The sequence below is a fragment of the Mustela nigripes genome, chromosome 5, assembly GCF_022355385.1.
Source record: "Mustela nigripes isolate SB6536 chromosome 5, MUSNIG.SB6536, whole genome shotgun sequence".
Taxonomy (NCBI): Eukaryota; Metazoa; Chordata; class Mammalia; order Carnivora; family Mustelidae; genus Mustela; species Mustela nigripes.
In genome coordinates, this window is record NC_081561.1 from 20,904,400 (window position 1) to 20,921,175 (window position 16,776).

The window sequence follows — 16,776 nt, forward strand, 5'->3', positions numbered from 1 at the left end:
CTATACACACACACACACACACAGTTGGATTTGATTTACTACAATGTTAAAAACTTGTTGCATCTATGTTCATGGGACCTACTGCTCTGTAGTTATCTTTTCCTGTAATGTATTTGATTTTGGATTCCATATAATGCTATTATCACAGAATGAGTTGGGAAGTATTTATTTCTCCCTTCAGTGTCTGCAAGAACTGGCCAATAAAGCCATTAGATATGGAATTTTCTTTGTGGAAAGATTTCAAATTACAAATGAAATTTCTTAATTGATACAGTGCTCTACAGACTGTTACCTCCTGTGCGACCTTTAGTAATTTGTGTCTTTTAAGAAATTTGTCCGTCTCATCTTGTTCTCAAGCTCACAGATATAAAGTGTATATATTTTTATTGGGTGTTCCAGTTACCAATTTATTACCTCTCAGCTCAAAATCAACTCTTCTTTACCTGTTCTGTGAGAATGGAGCTTTAAACATTTCTCCTTTGCAGCAGGCGTGATAATAAGCTTTGTCAAAGGCACTGGAGGACACTACAGAGGAGTGAATTTTCTTCCTGGTTCCTGTTGGGAGTCAATGCTCTGTGTCTATTTTCACATTTTTGCAGTGAGGGCTTTTGAGCAAAGAATTCTGGCACCTGAGCTAAAGGATGATTGAATAGAACTATAAAGATAGAGATATCCGGGGAGAGAGAACGATTTATCTCCCCAGAGCCATTTTGTTTACATTTGTTTATATTCTAGTGGTTATATAGAGGGGAGAGTTGGGGATTTCCAGAGAGGATTTGTTTATATTCTGGAGCAAAGGTCTCTCTAACAGGGAGGAAGGCTGGTGTGCCAGCAGCGCCGTATATGCTTTGCGCTTCACAATTTCAGAGTTCCTCTCCCGCGGCGCAAAGCTCATTTTTACGCACAGGGTACATGGGCCACCCTGCATCGTCCCGCATTTTCATTTGGAACAATTTCCACATGTGGAAATAGAGCATGTGATGCCCCACCGGGTCGCCGTATGGAAGAATTGAATCATGAGGAAGGGACACCCACTGCTCTGGATATAAAAGGTCTATTCCCCGAACAAGAGATCCCACGCGCTCACATGCACAGCCCCACATATTTCTGAATCTGGACACATGCACACACACAGACCTCCACGGTAGGCTGACTTGCTAGCCTGCAGATCTGGTAACGTGTCCGTGCTTTCACAGTTACAGACTCAACAGTCCAATCTGCTGCTGTGCTGTCCCTTTGCTCCTGCTACGTGGCTGTCAGCATCTCACGGCCACGGCAACATACACGGAGGATTCAGTTCCTTCAAAAGCTCCCTGCCCCGGCCACCACCCTTACTCTGGCTCTGCTGACGTGGACACCATGTTCTCCAGGGGTTGCTGAGGCCTTTTGGGACATAGAGTTCCAACATGCCAACCTCCAACATGCCAACTGCACAGCACCCCACCAGCCTCTTCCCGTGGTACCCCATGGGGTCATTCTCCACAGCCCTCCTGACAAGACATGGCATACCACCTGCTTCACAGCTCCCCCTTAGGGAGTGTGCCCCCAACTTCTTCTGTATAAGTGCTGTGCGCCAACCGATGGCGCCACTGGAGCTCCATCCCGACTCCTTTATTTGGCTATTTAATTTATTTTTTTTTTATCATGTCCAATTAGCCATCATTAGTTTTTTTTTTTTAAAGATTTTATTTATTTATTTGACAGAGAGATCACAAGTAGGCAGAGAGGCAGACAGAGAGAGAGAGAGGGAAGCAGGCTCTCCACCGAGCAGAGAGCCCGATGCGGGGCTCGATCCCAGAACCCTGGGATCATGACCCGAGCCGAAGGCAGAGGCTTTAACCCACTGAGCCACCCAGGCGCCCCCCATCATTAGTTTTTGACGTAGTGGTCAGTGATTGCGTTTCACAATTTCAGAGTTCCTCTGAACACCCAGTGTCGCATAGAACACCCAGTGCTCGTCACCACGCGTGCCCTCCTTAATGCCCGTCACCCCGTTACCCCATCCCTCCACCCCCCTCCCTTCTGTAACCCTCATTGGATTTCCGGAGTCCAGAGTCTCATGGTTTGTCTCCCCCTCCGATTTCTTCCCGCTCCGTTTTCCCTTCCTTTCCCTCGGTCCTCCATGCTATTCCTTATGTTCCAGAATGAGGGAAGCCATATGATAATTGTCTTTCTCTGACTGACTTGTTTCACTCAGCGTAATGCCCTCCAGTCCCATCCGTGTCAGTGCAAATGGTGGGTAGTCATCCATTCTGATGGCTGAGGAATGTTCCATTGTACGTACAAACCACATCTTCTTTGTTGAAGGGGATCTTGGCTCCTTCCATAGTTTGGCTATCATGGACAGTGTTGCTATGAACATTGGGGTGTTTGTGCCCCTTCTTTTCACTACATCTGTATCATTGGGGTAAATACCCAGTAGTACAATTTCTGGGTCATAGGGTAGCTCTATTTTTAACACTTGAGGAACCTCCATGCTGTTTTCCAGAGTGGCTGCACCAGCTTGCATGGTTTAACAGTTGCATTGCAACAGTGCAGTAGGGCTTCCCCTTTCAATCCACGACTCCTTTCACGCTCTCATGCACCAGCATTGTTTCACCTGCAACTGGGAGAGGGTGATTGTCATTCATTCATTTACTCATTCATTCATTCATCCATTCCTACTGTTTATCACCCACGGACCATCTCTGCTTTAGGCAATGCAACTCACTTCGCTGCCAAGCCGTGGGCGGTAAAACAGACTTTTTCCGGTCTGGTCTCCATTCAGCCTTGAAGAGGGCACCACTTCCAAGTTTGATCCTCTTTAAATATTCTCCCTCAAACTTACTCTTTTTTAAAAATTTTCCTTACATCTTTATCATTGCCCGTCATTATAGTTAAGTATTCTTTTTCAGAGTTATGCCAACTTTATGTAAGAAAGACTCCTGGATTAGTCATCCCTTGCCATGCATTCATCTAGAATCCAGGAACCCTGTGGACTTACCGGGGAAAGAGCTCACGACACTTAATTTTTCTTTATATCAAAACTTCTCTGCTCAAGTGACTGAGTGTTTTCTGAACCCTGATTAGATTTGGAGTGATACATTGCTTATAAAAACCAATTTGGGACACCTGGGTGGCTCAGTTGTTGAAGCATCTGCCTTGGGCTCAGGGACCTGGGATCCAGCCCGGCACCGGGCTCCCTGCTCAGCGGGGAGCCTGCTTCTCCCTCTGTCCCTCTTCCCACTCATGCTTGCACACTCTCTCTCTGAAATCAGTAAATAAAATCTTAACAAGAAAACCAAATTTATAAACAACATACAATAAGGTGAGACTATTTGAAGCATATAATTTGATACATTTTGACATATGTATATATATGCTCCTAATATACAATCAAGATAATAAATCTATTTATTAGCTCCAAACATTAATGTCAAATGATATTTTTTAGGGATCACATAAAGAGAAGCTGAGTCAGGGATATGCTTAGAGTTCATTAGTATCTGTTTATGTGATTCATAGTTGCTTTCAAGTATCATTAAATCAGTGCTCGTCATCTTGTTTAGGAATGACTTCTGGGATTACTTCTGCTGCCTACTGTTGTCACCTGCTTCTTGATGGGAAATACCAAAGCCATGGGGACATGTGCTATGGCATTGAGAGTGGACTTGTGTAGCTACTGGAGGAAAACTATGGTTTACAATATATAAAGCTTTTTTATATAGACCCAGGTCCTTGTCTGCACAAAAATGTTCTAAATTCTATGCTCATGTATATGAAGATGTGACAAAAGTTTTCCCAAGTTACCAACAAACCTTTCCATTCCTGATAATGCAAAAATTAAAGAAGTAAATTACCGATAATGCATCAAAAAGTAAAGAGTCATTTCTGAACTATTAATAAAAAGAAAATAAAATGTTATTAACCATGTTCAAGTAAAGATTAAATTGGGACACCTGGGTGGCTCAGTGGGTTAAAGCCTCTGCCTTCGGCTCAGGTCATGATCTCAGGGTCCTGGGATCGAGCCCCGCATCGGGCTCTCTGCTCAGCAGGGAGCCTGCTTCCTCCTCTTTCTCTGCCTACTTGTGCTCTCTGTCTGTCTAATAAATAAATAAAATCTTAAAAAAAAAAAAAGACTAAATTAGCTGTCTAGTGTCTCTATAACAGAGGGAATTGTAGAAGTTGAGGCCAAAGCATGTAGGTAAAACTTACCGCAGTGGTCGTCTGATAGGTTATTCATGAAAATGTTTGTTTTCCTTGAGTTTATAATGTATTCGTCAGCCTTAACATTTTGAAACCTGTTGCAGTTGATTTTCATTCATTCCAAATATTTATGCTTATGCATGATTTTTGCATCCACAATTTTGTGTTTTTTCTCTTGAAGTGGGACCCCTAGATGTATCAGCTTCCAGTCCCACGCGAACGGTATCTGTCCCTGCCTCAAATATTGTTTTACTTGAACATGTCCTAGCAGGTGACTTACCCAGGGTATGATAATTATTTATGATAGTAGGGACTACCAAGGGATTTTGAATATAAATACTGACGAAGCTGATGATACCAGGGTTGGCCGTGGTGAATATGACAGCAGTGACAGTAATGAGTGACTGTTTTTTTCATTCACAGATCAAGCTAAATCCATTACCACCCTTGGTAGATTTTTCTGACATATCAAAAATTGCTTCTTGTTTGCTCAAAATTGCACCTAGTGCAATTTAAACTTACTTTCCCTTGATCTCTCCTCACTGCACAGTGAGAACCTCTGGTCAGCATTTACTGTATATTTCCTGATGTGGTCGAGGTCCATGATAACTATATTTTATCAACCCCAAATCAGAACACACGGCTTTTCCCTGGTTTATACATACAGGGTATTATACAGTATGGTATTTCAAGCTTTATAAAAGTATCTGGTTAATTTATATTTGCTTATATACTTCAAAAATTGCCCTTATTATAGAAAGTACGTGAGAGTTGAGTATGTATTTTGAGTACATACTTCAGACACATATGAAAGTACATGAAAATTATAGTGGAAAATTGGGGACACTGTTATTCAGAGTAGTATTTGTCTAGTCCTCAATAATTATGTTTTCAGGTGCGTTTTTTCATTTAAGGGTAAACATTGAAATGCGTAGCTTCAGACCTATTTTAGGCTTGAGACAAAGGTTAGAAATTCTCTTGTATATTATGCCTTGAGAATCATCCAACACAGCATAAGTCAACTCATACGTGTGCTTTCATCATATTTTATTTATGGCAATGTATTGTTTTCGGATGTCTTTATTTTGCTTTTATTCCCCGAGTCTACCTTCCTAGTTTGAATAGATTCCTTCTTTCTTCCTCTGTCAGGGTTTTTCGGTTGGATTGCTCAATGCCAAGACAAAGAGCTCTTTGATCATGGGCTAGATAAAAGGGTAAAAGGATGGTTGAGAAAGAATTCAGGAAAGAACGATCCTGTTCCCGCTTGGAGGAGGACATTGGAGCTGAAACCAATGGGGCTGTGCAGCCTGGGGAGGAAATTGTGAGTACTTACTCTTGATTGAGTGTCATTATCCTCCTGTTGTCTAGGAGGATGATTGTTATAATTAGCGGCAAATGTCGTGGGCAACTATAATTTACCTTTCCCTGTAACAACTGATAGTTTACCTTCCTCAGTGCCTCCTTCTACCTAGACACCATGTCACACTCCTCCCCCCGTCCCCATAACAATAAAATATAAAACACAATATGTTTGTCTTATGGTATTATATATCGATGTACATTTATTATAGCAATCATGTGACTCAATTTTTTAGAAGTCACTCACCCAAATTTTAGGCTCTTGTAGAGTTAAAATTCCTACAAGGAGAAAGGAGACGCTGTGGGTTTACATAATAGGCACACAGAAGGCGTTGGTAGAGATATTTGGGAACTCTTTTTCATTAATTTTCTTTCTTTCTTTCTTTCTTTTTTTAAGATTTATTGATTTATTTAAGAGAGAGAAAGACCGAGATGAGGGTGATAAGAGGCAGAGGCAGAGGGAGAAGCAGGCTGTTCACTGAGCAGGGAGCCCTCTGCGGGCTCGATCCCAGGACCCTGGGATCATGACCTGAGCTGAAGGCAGAGGCTCAACTGACTGAACCACCCAGGCGCTCCACATTAATTTTATTTCCGAGAGCAGGAGAAAGGGATATGAGTTATGGTGTTGCACAGTACGTTTTATATTATATTTTTTTAAAAAAGATTGTTTATTTATTTATTTGACAGAGAGAGAGAGAGATCACAAGTAGGTAGAGAGGCAGGCAGAGAGAGAGAGGTGGAAACAGGTTTCCTACTGAGCAAGGAGCCCGATGCAGGGCTCGATCCCAGGACTCTGAGATCATGACCTGAGCCGAAGGCAGAGTCTTTAACCCACTGAGCCACCCAGACACCCTGCACAGTGCCATTAAAATAGAATTTTAATATAGTTTGGATTTTATTTAGTGATTTTTTTTTTCAATTTCATTTTGAATTTATTATGACAATCCAGTAGAATGATGTGCAACTCTTGAGTGAAATTTTAAAAACAGCACAAAGTACAGTAGTTCATAAAGCATTGTGTAATTGAGATGAGTATTGAACTAGTGTGTACCTGTGCTATGTATTTTCTACTTGAGATCCACAGTTATTGAATTGTCTTTAAATAAGTGTAGCTCAAGGGCTCTTTCAAAATGTGTCACTATCTGGTACTTCATACTATTTCTAGGTGAATAAGTCCCAGTGCATATTTTTAAATAACGCAGGTTGTTATATTTAGAATAGTTATGAAATGAAAAGTCACTGAATAAATAAATAGCCGTTTAACCTAGGGCAGAGAGAAATGTGCCCCAAACTGAGGAGGGCTATGAATCATGTCTCATGGTGACCTGGTTTCATCGGAGTGTAGCTTCTACCCCAGCATTTTGCACTCGTCCCATTATGTGCCAATTTGCTTTCTGCCATTTCAGTTACTGGTGGTCAGCCATGATCCGGAAGCAGATGAGCCGCCTCCTCACTTCCTGTCCGAAGGCTGATAACAACCTAAAGCTAGTTCACAGTGCCTACATCATTCACCTCATTTTATCTCCTCATGTAGGCATTTTATCATCTCCCATCATCCCAAGGAGAGAGTACCATACTGTAGCTATTCTGAGAGAGAAATCCCATTCACTTAGCTTTATTACAGCATACTGTTATCATTGTCCTATTTGATTAGTTATCACTATTTCTTATCACTAATAGTGATAATATTTTTAAATATTATCCAACTAATAACTAATAGTTATTAGTTATTAGATAACTAATAGTTATCACTATTTCTGCCATATAAATGAAACTCTATCATAGGTATGTATGTATGGATGGAAAAAACAGTGTCTGTAGGGTTCAGTACTTTCTGCGGTTTCAGGCATCCCCTGGGGATCTTGGAACATATGGGGGTGTGGGGACGACTGTCCTTGCTTTACTGCCACAATTCTAGGATGAATAGTCAACATCTTACGTCTACGTGTCTACTTTACATCCTTATGATCTGAACTCATTCTGTATGTTTCCACTGAGACTGTTCCAGAGTATTATTAATATATTGTTTTAATCGTATATAGTGACCTTTGCTCAGTGTCCGTTCTTCATAGCATCTCTGTTGATGTCAACATTTTTTTTTAATTTTATTTATTGATTCTTCTTCTACCCACTTAAGCCCCCATGTTGCATCACCACTTCCTCATATCAGGGAGATCATATGATAGTTGTCTTTCTCTGCTTGACTTATTTCGCTAAGAATCAACGAAACAAGATGGAATTGGGAGGGAGACAAACCATAAGTGACTCTTAATCTCACAAAACAAACTGAGGGTTGCTGGGGGGAGGGGGATTGGGAGAAGGGGGTGGGATTATGGACATTGGGGAGGGTATGTGCTTTGGTGAGTGCTGTGAAGTGTGTAAACCTGGTGATTCACAGACCTGTACCCCTGGGGATAAAAATATATGTTTATAAAAAAAAAAGAAAGAAATAATTGGATTCATATATTACTTGGCAAATAAATTATTAATAATTCAAGAAGAAAAAAAACGATTTTATTTACTTATTTAACAGACAGAGAGAGAGAGAGAGAGAGAGATACCACAAGTAGGCAGAGAAGCAGGCACAGAGCCCAGTGCGGGGCTTGATCCCAGGACCCTGATATCATGACCTGAGCCGAAGGCAGAGGCTTTAACCCACTGAGCCACCCAGGTGCCCCTGATGTCAACATTTTTGAGCATTCCCTGCCTCTTAAAACAGTTCGGTCTTGTGGCCTTGATTCTGGGCAGTCATCTCTTATCTGGATCGTTCCTTATCTTGCTAATTTCCCCCCACCTTTCTAAATGTACACCTTCTGTTATTCCTATTTCCAGAACATCTGCTCTTTTCCTCCTTCTTTGGGAAGTCTTCTGCTTTTTGAATTTGAAGAACAGTTCCACAAAAAAAGCTTTTCTTCCTTTTTAAGTCATTTTCTGAACTGAAAATGTCTGTGTATCTACATATGGCCTTCACCATGTATGGAAACTGATTTCGATGGCAAAGAAAAACTTTAGGTGGAAGTTAGAAATATCGTAAAGTGATATTGAGGGTACTATCTAACTTGACAAAATCGTGAATGGCATGAACTCTATGTTATAAAAGCATTAAACTAGAAAATTGATGTTAGAGTAAATACTTTGAAAAAATTGCCATATTAGAAATTTGAGATGGAAGTTTAAAGAAGTTACTTGAATATTTTTATTTGATCTGTTCCTTTTAAGCTTATTTAAATACTTATATTCCAAGTGTGAGTAAATTGGAGAACTGCGTTACCAAATATTGGAAGACTTAAAAAATATCACCATATTCATATTACTGTTAAGTGTATTCTATATTCTAGTGGCTGCCAAAACATATAGTAATATTATGATAAATTTATTGAGGGTAATTTGGGGATATAGTAGTTGAAGAAAATGATTTCTGTGTGACATAAGACAAAAAATTAAGATATTAAGACTAATACTTTCACAAAGGATTCAAATTCTATAACAAATGAATAGTTGTGTTTCATGTGAATAAAAATTTTGAATCCAGGTTTATTTCACAATTAAGACTTTCCCTGATAGTTTTAGGTAAAACAACAATAAACAATTCCATCCCTAACACATACCCAAAAAGCCAGCACATTAAAGGAAATCAATTTAAATTAATTTTCAAACTTATGGATATTTAGGAGGTATGCTGTCTTCAGTTCTGTTTCAAAGTAATAAAATGTAAGTCCACAATGTATTTATTTTCTTGCCCTCCAGATATCCACTTATTAGATTATCAGTTATCCGATTTAAAAAGTACACCAGATTTTGTGGGGTTTTTTTTTTCTAAGTTTTACTTAAGTCATCTCTATATCCAATATGGGCCTTGAACTCATGACCCTAAGATCAAGAGTTACATGATCTCTAAGTCAGCCAGGCACCCCTTATTGTCTGTCTTTCTTTCTTTCTTTCTTTCTTTCTTTCTTTCTTTTTTGATAAAGCAGACTACTTAATCCCATATTGTATATAAAGAGAAAACAGACTAACAAGTCCATCCTACTATTGTAGATTTAAAGCAGACTTAAAACACACCAAGAAAATATAGCAAAATATCACTAAAAGTAATTAAATTAAAAACAATTTAAACTTTAAAAGATAAACTGACAAAAATACTAAATGCATATTATACAAACCTACACACTTGCTACCAATAGACCAAAAAGTCAGCACTAAACTTTTTAACAATGAACTGAAAAACTGTAACATGTACAATTCCATAGTTCACCGAGTTTAGGTTAGAAATAGACCAGTTGTTCAAGCGATACAGTTACTTTGTGTACTAATCCCAGGAAGGAATTTTTTCACAAGGTTCCTCATTAAGAGAATAAGGTAAATAACAGAATCCTCCGTGAGATTCCTACAGAAGAGTTTAGGGGATCTGTTTCAAAAAAGTATATATGAAATATTTAAGAATTACTATATATATTTATGTGGATTTATATATGAGCACAGAAATTAAACATCGATATTATATTAAATGGCATATTGTTTTCCTAGAGTCTTACAACAAAGCAGAGAATAGAGAGGTACACTGACTTTCTTCGGACGGGCGTGGTCTAAGAATTATGAGCCAGCAATGTCTTGAATACACATCTGGCCACATGGCCACATCATTTTTTTTTTTTTTTTAAGATTTTGTTTATTTATTTGAGAGAAAGAATGCAGGAGCATGAGCAGGGGAGAGACAGAGGGAGAAGCAGACTCCCCAGTGAACGGGGTCCTGATGGCAGAGCTCATGACCTGAGCAGAAGGCAGATGCTTAACTGGCTGAGCCACCCAGGTACCCCTGCCCACCTCATTTCTTGCTAAGCAGAGGGGCTCATGTGTACCCACTCTAAAACAAAACTCATCATTTTTTTAAAAACTATCCAAATCAGGGGCATCTGGATGGCTCAGTGGTTTGGACCTCTGCCTTTGGCTCAGGTCATGATCTTGGGGTCCTGGGATCAAGCCCCACATCCAGCTCTCTGCTCTGCAGGGATTCTGCTTCTCCCCCCCCCCCCCCCCCCACCTCTGCCTGCTGTTCTGCCTACTTGTGATTGCTCTCTGTCAAATAAATAAATAAAATATTTTATTAGAAAGAAATTATCCAAATCAAACAACTGGCTTACATTTTTTTAAAAAAGACTTTATTTACTTAACAGATAGAGATCACAAGTAGGCAGAGAAGCAGGCAGAGAGAGAAGAGGAAGCTGGCTCCCTGCTGAGCAGAGAGCCCGATGCCCGGGGCTCGATCCCAGGATCCTGGGATCATGACCTGAGCTGAAGGCAGAGGCCCAACCCACTGAGCCACCCAGGCGCCCCGACTTACATTTTTGTAAAGATTTTATTTTTAATTTGTCTCTACACCAAACACAGTGCTCAAATGGAAAACCCCGAGATCAGGAGTTGAACGCTCTACCGAGTGACCCAGCCACGCACGCCTTATAATTTTTGAGCTTATGCAGTATATAAATTTATTTAGTTCTCTGGGTAAATATTTTCCAGGCAACTCTCCTGTACTATACAGAGAATGGCCTGTTACTTGAGACGAACCATTTCTGAGGTGCTTTCCTGAGATTTAAAAGAAAAAAATAAAAAGGCTAAAAGACATGCATAATTGGGGTTTGCCAATGTATAATTTTCAGGTTAATTTGTTTCAACCATGTACCTCCTGCTGGCGAAATTTGGGGGGCTGTGGATCCTTTCATCTGTATTTCCAAAACTGCATCCCGGGGCAGCTTCTTGCTTTTTCCCTTAGGAACTGAGATATTCACTATATGGCGTGTTGGGCCGACACCTCAGCTTTCCTATAAGAATGAGAACCCATCCCAGTTTAAACCTGTTGTTCCGAGCCGATGTACAACGCAGGATAGTCACGCTCCCCGAAACTCTCAGGGAACGCAGCCTTAGGGACCCTGCCGCTCTCTTCTGTGGAAAGCTCCCTTGAACAAAAGATATTTATAAACTCATGAATGCCCTCACACACCCCCTCACGCCCAGACACACACCCCAGCAGAAGTATCTGTGGTCCGGCCGGAACATTAATTGACCGCTCCCTACTGTGGGCCCCCCCCAAATCGTTGTTTTGATCGAATTGCTTCCTGAGTACCATGCCCCAGCCTCCAGCGAGTGATTTTACATGGAACAGGCTTACAAAACATGTTGATGCACTTCGTGTAAGGGTGCTGCTGGGTTTTTTTCACCGCTCAGTGTCCTCTTTATGGGGACCCACGGGAGGAACATTCTCTTAGATTTGAAAGCATTGCTTGTCTCGGGCCCCATTGTCCATGCATGCCATTCATGATGCACCTGACTGGGCTTCGTCTGAATCGCAGACTTCCTGGTTCTGTCTCCCCAGGCCCTCCTCCCACTGGATACTGGAAAAGATAGGGTCAGTATGGGATCTAGCAAGGGTCTAGGGGTCCAAGCTCTGAAGGCTGCTTGTGTATTCACTTCAGTCCTGGCCTCAGTGAATCTCTTGGGTTGTCATTTTCCCTTGATGCCATTTTTTTTTACCCTCTTTGTTTTTATCTTTTCTTCGTATTTCATATGGATTTTTAAAGCCACCTTAAATAATTGATGGAAGTAAGCATGAGAATTTGAGGACCATGAAAGACTTGACCTTTCCCCGTCGCGTGCCCTTCCCGTCTAGGGCGCCCCGTGTTCTTTGTTTTGTTTTCTTTTTTAAAGATTTTAAAGATTTCTTCATTTGATAGAGAAAGAGAGAGAAAGCACGAGCAGGGGAGAGGCAGGGGGAGAAGCAGGCTCCCCACTGAGCAGGGATCCAGACGCGGGGCTCGCCTCCATCCCAGGACCCTGGAGTCATGACCTGAGCCAAAGGCCGATGCTTAACCTACTGAGCCACCCAGGTCCACTCTCCCTGTGTTCCTTAAGCCACCTCCAAAAGCTGATTGGGCTCAAGACCTGCTCACAGTCCCCTTTTTCTGTAGCGATAAAATGATATTTTACCACCTTCCCCAGAGAGGACATGAAAACCTGGTTGCCGTTGTTTCTGTTACCTTCACATCACTTGTGCTGTGGCTCTTTAAGCACAGACACTTTAATGTAAAATTTAAGACTTCTTGGAAGTGTTAGATTCTGTGGGCTTAATGTTTTTGATGACTCATATTGTCACTCAGTTTCTTGGGTGATTTAGCGAAAGGTCTGAACTCCTCTCTGAAATGAACACACTCACTTAATAGAAAAGTGAGATGTTTACATAATTATTTTGATAGGAGCTGACAGTAAAGCAGGGATTCTGAGAAACGTGGGTACTAAATATTGTCAGTAAACTCAATTCTCCTTTGTCTGAAGATCTTACTTAAATGGCACCATCAAGATTCTTTGCATCCTGGAGTACCTTTAGCATTCCTCCTTTCGAGTAACTAGGATGAATATAGGAAAGTCGTTTTTATTAGTTAATCATTCATTCCCTCGTCCTTTTTTCCTGTAGTTACTTAGCGTAACGACTTTGTCCTCACTGCTGGTCTAGCTCCTGGAGATACAGGGATGACAAATCAAAATCCTTGCCCTTGTAGAACTTCTCTCCTACTTTCAGGAGATACTCAATGAATGAATGAAGAAGCAATGGGATCGTTTTAGATGGTTGTAAATACAGGGAAAAAAGAAGTGGTTCTGTATCCTGATGACTTTCGTTAGGGGGATCAGGATGGGCCAATGAGCTTTGCTGTAAGACCCAGATGAAAAAGGAAACCAGCCATGGGAAGGACCCTCCAAGCAAAGAGAGCAGCCAGTGCCAAGAATCTGAGACAGGAACATGTTTCTATCCTCAGGGTCCAGATACAAGTCCAGGGGGCTTGAGTGCGGAGATTTCAAAAGAGGTAGAGACGGGGACGACAGAAGGCAGAGGGCAGATCACTTGATGTCTTTGGCTGTGCATGTGTATCTGTTTGAGCCTTGAGAAAGTGGTCTAACAGGTCTTGGCCTCAGTTTCTCTTTCTTTAGAATGAAGAGGACTAAAGCTAGCTCATAGGCTTGTTTGTGAATATTTTGTGTGTCCGTTGATGTTATGTACTTGGAAGACAGTCTGGCCCTCAGTAAAAACTCTGGGTGTTCTCTGTTACTAGTATGTCTATGTGCATGGTCCAGATTTCTTCCAGCTAATCATTTCAATTTATTACCCTTATAGGCTTTTAGAGCTAGCAGAGGTCTTGGCAATCACATCTAATCTTGACGTTTCACAGACGAGGCTTTAGCTCAGAGAGGTCAAATGGCCTACATAAGTTCCCCTTACAAGTGGTAAGTAAATGTTTAGACTAGAATTTTAGTTTCTTGAGTCTCAGGCCAACAGCTTTCTACTGTCGGATGGTGTTGGCCTGTAGTTAACCTAATGGCCTCGAATTACTTTCCTTAATATTTGCCTTCTAGGATTATATTTAGAATAGCATTATTGAACCTGAATGCTTTTGTAAAGACAGAGATGGTCACCACGTTGGTAGTAAATTGCCTGGCTAATGATTTACTGACAACTGAAAGATGGTTGAAAGTAATTAGAATTGAGATTTTCCTAACAGATAAACCACAGGTTCGGATATCCCCTTACTAGCTTTAGCATTTATATTTTTTTTAATAAGATGGATATAGGAAAATCATTTTTTTATATGATTCCTTCCTTCCCTCAACAACTCCTCTGTGTCTTGTACTATTCGAGGCACTGGAGATCCAGTGGTAAGTGATTGGAAGGCCCTGCGCCTCGTGGAATTTACACTCTTGTCAGGGGAAGCACATAATAAACCCTCGACTCACTTGACAACTAAGTAAAAGAAGGCAATTTCAGGGCAGTCCCAGAGATACTTTAAAATCTGGAACTCAGGTGGTCAGTGATTTGATTGTCATTATGATGGATAAGGAGGTTATCACTAAAATTGGAAGAGCTAATCACACTTGAAATGATTAACTCACTTAGACAGTTTCTTTTTCAAACCTCAGTTCTCTGGCCTCCCTGCCTACTGATAAACAAAGAGTCAGGTTTCATAGCTTCAAATTCAGTCACACACATTCATTGGATGATAGCTTTTAATATACGGCATCACTATCTAAGACTAAAATTAATTTACCCAAGATGTAGGATTCGGTGGCTTGGGGGAATTTTAAATTTTAACTTGTCTCTTTCTACAGACTGTATGGGTTTTCCTCGGCCTATCAGAATTGGTTCCTGGGATCATCTTTTATTTTTTTTTTTCCCTCCATTTGCCTCTTTATAGGAAATCTCTTACCTGGGAAAGGTTTTGTTCCAAAAGTTCATTTGTAAGCCATTTTGAACTCCTTTGCCATAGAAGCCGTGTTTCACAGGGCAGTTCAGTTCAAATGCTGGTTCATAGAAGTTTCTTTCTTTGTTCTTGAAGCTGAAAGGTTGCACTGAATGGTGTTCCCTTGAATTTTGGCCTGTTTGGTTTGGAAGGAGTAAACAGAGCAGGTGCGTCTTTCTTTTTCTCTGGGCTCAGAACCAGATCCAGTCCATTTTGGGAAACGGGTGAAACCCCCCTTTTGCGCCCTGCTGTCTTCCTTTCTGCACGCTTCCCCCCTCTAGACACTCTTCTTTTTAGGCCTTCAAGGTCCCCCCACAACCTCCTCTACCCCCGCCGGTGGAAGTTACATGTCCCTTGTTCTCTGTTTTCTGTCTTATTGGAATGACACCAGAGTTGATAAGTGAGTGCACAGGATGGATGTTTGAGTTTCCAAGATGCCCTACAGTATTCCACACTGTCAGAAAAATGTCTTTTAACTTCCACTCAAATACCTGTTTTTGGGGGTCCATCACCTATTTCTGAGTTGCCTCCCTTTGCTCCCTTAAAAACACCCTCTGTTCAGTCAGAGCTGTGGCTGACAGGCCTCCCCCGCCCCATACCCCGTGTTCATGGAATGTTCTGGCTTCTCACTTTGGGATGGTCAACAGGATTTTGAAAACCTACAGATTTTACTCAGAGCAAACTTAGTCCTGTAAGAGGGAAAAAAAAAAAGTCTGAAAAATTATAGCAATATTACCCGATTAGTTTGGGTTCACCCTGCTCTTGGCATCTGCTTTATTCTCTATATTGTCTTGGTGCACTTTGCTGTCACGTTAGAGAAATATACTCCGTGAACTCCGAGCCTAAGCAGAAAGCCCACGGAACCAGCGAGTGTGTCCCCTGCCATCGTGTGGACCATAGATCGCTTGCTGCCTGCCAGAAATAGAGGTAGTTTATCGTTTGTTCAACTCCGTTGCTCAGTTTTTTTCATTTCCTGTTCGCAGCTGAATAAATGGGAGAAAAGGGAAAAAAATAACTACCATAAAAAGTACATTTTCCCCTCTCTGTTCAGTTATGGAAAGACATCTATAAACACAGGCATAAAGCCCAAAGGAAAGTAGAGATTTCCTAAATGTTGTCTGATAGTCACGGTAGCGTCCAAATAAAAATTGTTTAAAAATAACAGTTCGGACATATAAGCAGAGATATTGACATATGGCATGTGATATTTGGCGGAGTTTGTGGATGACATATGGGCCTGCCTGGAAGGAGCTTCGATGATGATTGTATAAGCCAGGAAGAGTCTGGTCGTCAGAAACATGGACATTTAGGGATCTGTGGAAACTTAATGGTCGAGCAGAAGAGCTTATTTGATAATCAATGCAAAGGAATGTAGCTGACACGTTAATGAGAGTTACTAGAAATAACTGAATTATTCAGTTTTTGCTTTGGTAATTTCCAAAAACATACTCTTTGCTGGGCCCCTCATGACCATGACCTTTGTCAATGTTTGTAGATGACTCCTAGCTTCTGGGCTGCTTAGGGGATGACATTTGTCTCTCAAAACGTTACCTCTGAAATGTATCCCTTATACGTTTATAGCATGTACAAATATATAACGACACAGAGATTTAGGGAAAAAAGCTAGATTTGCAGCAGTATGTGCTCAAAGCTGTGCTTCCTTGAAAAGTGGAGTTTTCAAGAGATAGCATGGTTTATGAGAAATTCCATCGGGTTGAAATTAGAAAATTTAGTTTCTATTTCTACTTTTGTCATCTAATTTTAGGAGTTTAGATAAATGACATAATCATTCATGGATTTATTTATACAACTCTAAAATGGAAGGATTGTCTAGTTGATTTTCAAGATTCCTTCATTTTCTAGATATCTGGTGAATCCCACTGGGTAATTATTAGGATATGAACCCCCCCCCGCCTTTTTTTTAAGATTTTATTTATTTATTTGATAGAGA

The 16,776-nt window shown here is 40.9% G+C and overlaps 1 protein-coding gene across 3 annotated transcripts in view; it reads left to right on the top strand.

Moving 5' to 3' along the window:
• The window catches only part of LOC132017640 (uncharacterized), a 284,337-nt gene that overhangs the window by 191,168 nt on the left and 76,393 nt on the right, over nucleotides 1-16,776 (top strand). For all 3 annotated transcript variants that reach the window (XM_059399535.1, XM_059399534.1, XM_059399536.1), the window contains exon 4: nucleotides 5,335-5,506. The gene's annotated coding sequence lies outside the window, so the exon portion shown is untranslated. The remainder of the gene's footprint in view (nucleotides 1-5,334; nucleotides 5,507-16,776) is intronic.